Below are 10033 nucleotides of genomic sequence, written 5' to 3'. Positions count from 1 at the left end.
ATTCGGAGACAATGGGACCACATCGAATGCAAAGTTTTAGTTTTATAGCACAGTGTCTCTCTTGAAATATTCTTTAAAAAAGCCCATCATGTAGTTAGGAGAAATAGTGAAACAGGACAACTTCTGACTGCAATGCTATCGTCCAATCTGAGCACAGACTCTTTTAGTACTTTAAAAAAGTTGTCACCGAATTGTTGATGTTATTCAGTGATCTTCATTTACTTAATTTTAATCCTGCATTTTTAACATAAAGAGAAACTATGCATTCATTGCATAGTTCCTAAGAGATGATTGCTTTATTTTAAATAGTATGAAATTGTAGAAAGAAAGGAAATGAAACCAAATACAGAGAGCACTGATTTTCAGCACAAATCCTTTGTCATGCAATTATCTCTGTTCTGGCCACATAAGAATTATTTCAAATAATCAAGTGACCTCGAGCTAGTTAAAAAGTAGAATATGATAGGGCTAACCTCTTTGAAAATATCCATACGCGTATTTATATGAAGAGGTTGTTTCCAGGGACAGAGTTTAAAAATTCATTTTCAGTTTGGACAAATGTTTTACTTTGTCTTAGTTTCATTTGAGGTTCTTGTTGTGCATAAGTGGTTGGGTGAGGTTTTAGAGCTTCTGAAGGAAGAGAGTTTGGGAGGATATAAAATTCATTTGCACTTTTGGTAGTGGCACAGGAAATGACGCTTTTGGGAAAGGGTGAATTTTTAAAATCAAACGGTAATTAGCATATGAAGTGTGATTATGGACACATCAATGGAAACACAACCTTACTTCCACGTGAGTATGCCTCAGGGTAGTGGGATCCAGAGCCTATTGGTGCCTGGCAAAACTAAAACAGAGCATCTCCTTCCACAGAACAATAGAGACACGTGAATAGGCAGCGGGAACGAAAGGAAACAGATATTAGACTAAGGCATTTAATTGCAAAATAAGAACACAAGTGTGCAAAACGCTAAAACCCTCTGATACCCGGTTTTCTTAAATAGCAAACAAAACTCTAGAACTTTGCCTCTGAGGTATTACAAGAAACTTTGTCAAGTTGCACATGAGAAAATAGAGCCCACAGCCATATAGTAAGCAAAAAAATTCTGTTTGAGTATTGACATGACAGTTTTTGAAAGTTCAAGCAGAAAACCAATTATAATGAGCACTGGAAAGCCCGGAGCCCTGCTGTTCAATAAATAAAAAGTACAACAAACTATTTTCCAAAAAGGTTCTAGAGAGTTTCTTCTTGTCCCACTACTTACAATCTGATTACATAAATAGTCTCTATTTGCTGTTGAATTGCCAGGCAGCTGTATTAAAGTACAAATCAAATCAAGTCAGGATTAGAAAGTAAAAGAGCATGGTTTAAAGTAATCTATCCCCCAGGAACTGTGCTCAGATTCATCAAACAGAGCTTAAAGTACAGTATATCTTATACCCTCGTGTTTCCATGCTGTATTGCTGCAAAACCAGTTATTATTTTTGATATCCTGAGAATGTTGCTTGTTGCTGAAGAAGGCTCACTTGGTTATTTAAAGGTACTATTCGTATGTGCCACTTCCTTATTACTTCTTTTGGTTCAGATTCATGGGAAGGGCATAAATAGGACATAAAGACTAGTAGACTCTTTATTGACCATATCCTATCTGCCTCAGCTGTGAATTGTCATGAATATTTCTTGCAGATAGAAGGATGACTAATTTATTCCAGATTTTGGGTGATACACAGTTGGGATGATATTAAAGAAAAGCCTCTCGTCCTTCTGTGCTATTGGCTGTAAGGTATTATGCACACCAGCCCTTGCAAATCCTGTTCCATCCAATTACTACCGGAGGAGAAGGCGATTTAGTCATTTCAACCCGTGATTGTTTCTGATGGAGGGCTCTATGTGTACTTGTCAACAGTCTCATCGGTCTTTGGTATTTACAAAATTGTTGTCACCTTCACGCAGAAGGAACACAGTTCATTGAATATATGTACTTTTATCCGTGACTATTTTCTACTTTCCTGATCTTACAGGACAAACTTGTTTAAATCTACAAATACAAGCTTATATTTCACCATGTTCCTTGTATTTATATAATAGCCAAATATCTATCCAGAGATGGTATATTGGCTTCAGTTATCATATGCTACATTTATCTCCAAAGGGCATAAATGCAGCCTGTGAAGATAGCTGGGTATTGATTTAGAGTGATAAATTTATATTTTATGTGTAACACGGAGGGGAAAACAGGCAAAAGTGTGATTTCTGTGAGCTGACTGGCTTCAAGAAAATGGGTAATGTGTGTTTTAACCAGACAGCCCAATGATCATTTTTCTTCCCACATCCCTAAGCTAAGGGAGAAGAAGTCGACGGTTGCCATTAGTTAACATTTCTCATGTAAGTAGCTCTACTTGCAAACTATACCACATTAAAACGAGCATTCAGTGTCACCATCGTGCACCAGCGTATTAGAAATGCTGGCACCTCTCCATTGCAGTCTGAGGCTCTTCAGCGCAATTTAAAGTTCAGTTCTCTGCACTTTGCCAACCTGATCATTACCAGTGACGCAGAGCACCCACGGTGAGATGTAGCCAGGTGACCAGGGCAGCGATGGGAGGGGACCTGTGTTCATGTGGGACACTTGGAGGTTTCTCTGCACGGGACAGAGGTTCCTGTCGGAAATGCTTTTTAAAAAGTGGGGAGCCTTAATATTACCATCCCTCCTTCACCCTCTTCTAGGTTTGTCAGGCAAAGGTCAAAAATGGAATTTGCTATTTATTGTCCCTCGAAAGCCCATATGGTGAGTGTGGACCTTACCAATGCACGAGGAAGGCGACTGCGGACGAAGATCCTCCGTACCAGGTATTTATGGGGCCAGGGGTGCTCACAGAGTCGGCGGGACATTGCTCCTAGGAAACCGGCTGCCAAACCGGTCTGGCTCTGTGTTGGAAATAAACAATTTTTGAAAATCTTTTAATGAAATATTGATTTTATCAAGCACATCAAACTAAAGGCAAATGTACCATGGTGTCATGATTAAAAAATAACAATATATTACAGGTAAACTAAGATAAATGAGTTAAGTGTTCAGTTTGCAGTGCAAATTGAAACCATATATCACAACCTTTCATTATATTGCATTACTGCTAGAGTACAGAATATGGAAGTTGATTGAATAGTAATATCAAATTAGTAGGGAACTTTACACTGGTTCAGTTGATGGAGGAATTTGGAACTAAAAAAGGGATTCTTTCCATAACAAAAGTTTCTTAAAAATATTTTTAAAACGAGTGGGACTGATAATCAGGAAGACTATGGCACCCTGAAATTGCCCTTCCCAGATCTCACATGAAGAAATGAAGGGATCTGTATTAATTTTAAAGCTCCCTTTGATTGGGTGAACCTGTCTCCGTTTTGTATGACATTCTTGCCACAGGTCATTGCCTGGTGCGGTGTACCATGAAACAAACAAATAGAAAAAGGCACCTTCTGGCACTTTAAGTCTCCCTGCCATCTGACTACTACCCTAGTGGTTCAGAATGATGAAAAGCAGAGACTGGGAGAAATCTTCCTATGGTTAGATTGGGAAAAATGAGCATGATGATCACATGGGCTGGGAAGGGCAGCAGAGACAGCCGAAGTCGTCTCGGAACTCAAGAGAAAAGGAGAAGACAAGAGGTCACAATTATATGCTGGTATCACACTCCCTTTCACAGAGATCTGATATATTCAGTTTGTTCTTGTATGGTGCTTAGGGAAGTTCTAATTAAGGGAAGAAAGAATTTTGACACATGTGAAGCAGAGATCAATATTTAGCACTATAATCAGCAATTCCTGATGGTTTGACAGTGTCACTATACACATTGTAACTATCCATTATTTTCTCGGGGAGGAGAGCCAGGCAGAGGCTAACAGGCTTACGGCAAGCTATCATGAATCACATAAAGCAGTGTCTCATTCGCTTCTATTTGTCTTGCTTTTCATCTTCATTCATCCTTATAAAGAAGGCTGTACTGCCATGAGCCCCGAAACGCCATCCTACCGCTGAACTGCAACAACAAAAAGCAAAAACAGTTTCTAAAAATGTCTACTGTATAAAGTACAATAGCTACCTTCTAGAGAGATTAAAAAAGAAAAAAAAAAGGAAGCAGTGGCTGTTTACCCTCTGAAAACATGCATGGTAGACTCCCTTCACGTTTAACCTAAAGGGACTCTATTAGCCACTAGAAAAATATTAATTTAAAACACTTTTGGGGGAGGTTATGTTTATAATAAGTTACAGGTTTAGAATATATTGATCTCATTTTTCACCCAGACTAAACAGTGTCTGTTCTACAACAAAGAAAATCCCACCATCACAGAACTGAACCAAATTCTGTTTCAAATTTTGGGCTTGGCTGTTGAGTTGAAACTGTAATAAAATATCAAAATAGCTAGTCATGTTACTTGAGGGGTGCAAGCAGATGGTAGAGTTCTGTGTTCGGGTTTTTATCCTGCAAGAGATTTGTTAAGCTGTAAATCAATCTTTCTGTTCACAGATACGAAAAGTTTAAGTTGATAAAGCTTAGATTTTGGCTAAGAAGTATGTTAGTTATCTAGTCTACCTGGGTATAGTTTGATTTCCGTTTAAGTTACATAGGTGATATCATAATAGTCAATGATCATGTTAGTACATTCGATACCAATGCAAAATAAAATGTAAATCCTGAGGCTATTGTTCAGTTGATTTTAAGTTAATTGCATTCTGTTGCTCCATTTAACTAATTATAAAGTGCTAGTCTCTGTTTTTTCTTTTTTCTTTTTTTTTTTTTTAATATTAAAAAACTGTGGCAGGTCTGTTTGGTTAATTTTTAGGAATTCATCGTAAGCAAATGATTTCAGAATTTATTTTATTTCTTTTTGCGCATTCGACTTTGACGGAGAATACGTACCAGATCACTTAAAGAAATAAACACCCTGTAAGATGTGATGGGATAATTTGACTCCAATTTACATACAGAACATTATTTCCAACATTTTTCATACCATTCACAGGCATGCAGCACGCAATATATGACTGTAGGTGGAAGTGGAAGACCCGGTGTCTTGCATCTCAAACTGTCAGCTGATTTTCACTGCTCTATTCCTGTTTAAGTGAGATGCTGACACAAGCTCGCACACTGACTATCCCAAGTAGCACTAATTAAGGGCTGTCCAACTGTGCTTTCTGTTGAGCAGTTTGCTCCAGTGGGTGACAGGAAACAGCCTGAGCTCTGCCTGCAGAATGACATAACAAAGAAGGTTAAAAAAAAAAAAAAAAAAAAAAAAAGGAACACAGATCTGGTGGGCTGGATAAAAAGACCTGAGAGAGAGCTAACTTCCCTATTTGTTGCTATGAATATATAATTTTAGATGAGGAAAACTTGCTAAGTCACTGTTTATTGTCCGTTTATTAGGGTACTTCTTGCAGGAATTAAGAATAATTATAGATGAAGAATGTGAACTAATAGGGAACTTGGGGACAGAGCATTCCTCTTATTCAAAAGGTTATCAATAAATCTCTTTTTAAAGATGGTGGTCAAATGTTGTCATTATGGCGTAATGGCGTTATTTGTAACTTGGAGAATTTAGCTTAAAAAGCAAAGACTTGAAGGGAATGACTCCCTTGGGTATGACTGTGAAAGTTAATTTATTAACAGTCAGGTTGATTAGGAAAGTGTTATTAAAAGGGAAGAGAGAGAGAGAAGAAAAAGAGAAGAAAGGACAAAAAAAAAAAAGAACAAAACAAGTATTTCTACAAATGAGGAAGGAAGGAGAGCTACAGTAACAAGTTCCTTCCCTCCATTCATTTTCCTTAAAACTCCAGGGAATTTGAACCCAAAATTCTGTGTTTCTCTCTAGTGGCTCTACAAATAACCCCACATAGAGTCTTGAGAAAAATATATATAAATGAGTCAACTGCCCCCCCCTGGGGTATTATATCATTACTTAAAAGTGTAATAGACCAGCATGGGTATGTGATGGAAACTAAAGGGGAGGAAGCACACCGACTTGTGCTCTCAAGGTATTTCTGTGTCTTCTAATGATCACCATCCTCATCATTTACCAGCAGGCATGGGGCTTAGACCTGGGTGCAGCCGGTTTCTTGACAGCACTAAGCGGTATCGCCTCCTGGCTGCTGTGGTGTGCTTGAGGAATTGGCTGGCCCACCACTGTCCTTTTACAATGGTTTCATTTAATTGTAATCCAAAGATCAAAGGTCTGTAACTCTTTAACCAAATTCCAATGTCTGCCAAATTCAATAGCTGTCATTCTTATAGAAAAAGGCAGTGTAATATGTGTGTCCTGATCTAATTTTATAGAAAAAGACCCAATTTACATACTGTTTATTTAGTTAAGTCCCTAAAATCAATACCTTTGTCTGTACCTCTTTTGTTTAAAATACATCATGACATGGCAAACAGCTATATAAATGAATTTTTCTAAACCACACGCATTGTTAATGTTTCTCTATTGCACACTCAAAAAAAGAATAGTTGAAATCAGAGCATTTTATAGATCAACCTAAATGTATTTTAATATTGGATTACTAAAGAATGTTAAGTTTTACATTTCTAAAATTATAAATTTCGTTTGAAAAGGTCAGTCATTTTCCTGAGCCACATTTACCAATAGAAGAACATATTTCAACCATTGGAGTAAGAGGAAAAGTGATCATGCTCACTATTAAGAGAAAATAATTCTTAAAAATGTGTCTCTGTAACAAACAAATAAAAACCCAAACAACAACGAGCTTCTGAAAAAGTTTCAGGATGAGATGACAGGATTCTAAAGGAAGAGAAACCACTTTTTGTTGATAAGAAATAAATCCATTCAAATAGTTATCTTACAGGTTAATCCATAATTCATTACACCTAAGAAAAGCATGGTTTTGCTTTGTGTTACAGTCACAGGCATCCCTTTACTGACATTCCTATGGTCACAGTAATATTTCTTTGAAATATGAAGCAAATGATTATCTTTAGAACAAATTTTTTTCCAACTCTAAGAATAGCTATTGGTGTGTTAATTTTGCATTTTTAATGACATGTGGCTTTTATATTTTGATTAGCTCTTTAGAATAATTTCCTTCCTTCATTGTCTCTGGTGTGTAACCATAATTAGTTGGCAAGGTTAAGCAAGATGGATCTAAGTGACACATGCAGTGTGGTTAGGAGTAGTCATCACGTGACAGTGAATACTTTAACGTGTGTGAAGACCCGAGCAGTCTCCCTTTTAGTGAAACTTGGTGATTTTGTGCTTTAAAAGCATGAAGTTTTATGCTATTCCCCTTTCAATTAATCAGAATGAAAGAGCAAATGTATTTATATATTTTCTCTTTTCTCAAGAGACATTGAGAATTTAGTTGCCTCTTTAATTTTTCTAGGAAGGAATTTTCTAAGCTGAGATGAGACTAAATCTTTTAGGATAGGAAACCTAAGCCATGTGTTTCCCACATAAGGACAATTCCTAAACCGGAACACCCTGCTTTTTTTCATGCAAGGGAGGAGGACTTGAGAGCACATGGTGAAGGGAGAGCCCCCAAGTCAGAGCTCTCAATGTTCTATTTATACTTCAGATTTGTAATCGAATTACTTTGCACTTAACCTTGATAAAACTCCAGTGTTATTTTTTAGTTCATTTTCACAGACTCTATACTCACTCTATTCGAGTCCCCTCATTTCAGAGCTTTAGGATTTTGGTATTTAGGCTGATACGCCAGCTCTAAGGTATTCTGTAGCTTAAACTGGAGAGCACAGACCTCTCCATCTTCCAGTACAGGAAATCTCTTAGGAATTTCTATGCTTCAAGAAAGAAAGTTTGCCTGGGAACTTAGGATGTAAGTCATTTCTCTTAATTAAAGGATATTTCTAAGTACCTGTCATTGCCACAACTCATCCATGAATATTTACTTATCCATTCATCTTCCTACCCATTCCTCCATCTCACCTCTATTGAATCTCTTCAGAATGCCAGGTACCGTGGTCAGAGCTGCAAAAACAAAGATGCCTGTAGCAAAGTGACCACTTTCGAGGACTTCTGGCTAGAGTGAAGGAGACAGTCACATAAAAAGTTAAACCAAACCCGAACAATCAAACAACCCCCACTCCTAGCTAAAGCTATGTTCTCATGTGCCTTAAAAATAGTTTTTATCTTTTGGTGCCCAGAAGCGACAAACCTGTCTGAAACTGGTGCATGTACCTCCTTTCCTGCATCTGAAATACTGAATGTCATTAATGTGGGGGAAAAGATGCAGATGGTTCACCCTGGCTTGTTAGTTGACTCTGGGAAATGCATATGTTATGGTAACAGTAGAATAGCTGTTTCTAAAGAATCCAACGGGTTGCTGATTTCCCCAGCCCAACACTGGAAGAAATAATCCCAATACTGCATAGGTGTAGTGTTTACCTTTCATGTTCCTTATGGTTTTTTTTTTTTTTTTTCCGCCATTTGTGATTTCCATATCACTTTTCGTAACAGTACTACTGTCCTCCAGCAACTTCCCTCATCCGCTGCCCTCCCTTGTGACAGCACTTTGCTCTCCCTCCCTCGCTGCCCATATGCGCCATTTCCAAGGGCAGTCTCCTGAAGCCCATCTTTTCTGTGACTGTGTTCTCATAATCTGTGACTAATAATGATACATCCTCCTAAAACAAAATAGATTTAAAAAATGCAGATATGCCATTTTTATAGCATCAATAAAACATCAGAGTACACTGAAGTATTTCTTGATGAGTCACTTATATTCCATTGTACTTTTCAGACCCTGGCACATGAGCAATACGTGTCCCCTTCAGTGTCACGCGGCAATGCGGCAACGGAACACACTTCCTCCTATGCTCAATCAATGTTTCATTCCTTAGCCCGCATAGCCTTCTTTTCGTGCGTGACCCAGTGCCTTCCCGCTCCGGCTCTTCCTCCTCCTCCTTCTCTTTCTTCTTCTTCCCTTCAGGGATCCATGTTCTTTTTATTAGACATGTGCTCAGTTCCTTGGATTTTTTAAAACTTAATTGGTGAATTAGTTCTTACTGCTTGTTCTGGGACCCATCCGTCACATGATTCGAGAGCAATTCTCTTCATTCCCAGTAGGCAATAAGAATGAAAGAACTAATACCACTGAAAATATTTTTTTCTTTGGAAATTAATTCACATTTTAATTTTGCATGATATAGACTATTTTGTCCATTACTTTGATATAATGCTATCATTATTTGGAGCTTGACTTAATGCTTGAAGTGGGCAGTAGAAAATTGGATTTACTGATCTAACCAGGAAGAATTTTTTCCTGTTGCCGTTAATAATTCAAGAGAAGAGGACCATGTTAACTGAGAAGACGTTCCTCTGAGGGTGGAAGAAGAGCAAGTCTGGGCCCGAGTGTCCCCACTTATTTGAGCCATTTGACAGATTGTTTCAAATCTCAAATCTTGAGACTTTGCTGATTATAAGCTCGTAGTCGAGCTGGATAAAATGTTTTAATTTATATCTAAGATGCTAGCACATAATTATTGCAATATGATTACATGCTGCACTGTCTTAAAAGAGGGAAGGAAGGAAGGAAAGGTAGGAAGGTCGGGTCAACCATTGAGTTGGGCATTTCACAGGTATTTTATCTACAGAAGGTTAGAGATCATTATATTTATTTTAAAGATTAATAAAAAAAAGACTGGGTGATTTCAGTCGTTTCCCTCAGATTACACATGTAGCAAGTGCTGAACTGAGCTCTCAATTTAGGTTTGACTGACCTTAAAAAAATATATATATATATTTTAAGTAAGATTCAAAGATTCATGAGGAAATGCTTTGAGAGACCTGCTAAGTAAAATAGGTATACTCAATCCAAACAATAGAACCATAGTAGATTGCAGAGTTCTGAATAAGATATTTGATTTTCAGAAATTTTGAAAGTCCTATGCTGGCCAGTCATCACATTCAAATAAGTGTCAGAGTCCCCAGAGCGGCTGCGCAAGTGAGCAGCTGCTGTGGGAGCCATTTTCTACATTTGAATCTAGACAATCTAGAAAACAGGGC

The 10033-nt window shown here is 37.7% G+C and overlaps 1 long non-coding RNA gene across 1 annotated transcript in view; it reads left to right on the top strand.

Moving 5' to 3' along the window:
- Window positions 1–2695: 2695 nt before the first annotated feature.
- LOC132012964 (uncharacterized) overlaps window positions 2696–10033 on the top strand; it is a 10695-nt gene continuing 3357 nt past the window's right edge. The window contains exon 1 of the long non-coding RNA XR_009402823.1: window positions 2696–2848. This is a non-coding gene — a long non-coding RNA (uncharacterized LOC132012964). The remainder of the gene's footprint in view (window positions 2849–10033) is intronic.

The sequence above is a fragment of the Mustela nigripes genome, chromosome 3, assembly GCF_022355385.1.
Source record: "Mustela nigripes isolate SB6536 chromosome 3, MUSNIG.SB6536, whole genome shotgun sequence".
NCBI lineage: Eukaryota > Metazoa > Chordata > Mammalia > Carnivora > Mustelidae > Mustela > Mustela nigripes.
This window is presented reverse-complemented; position numbering and strand designations above follow the sequence as displayed.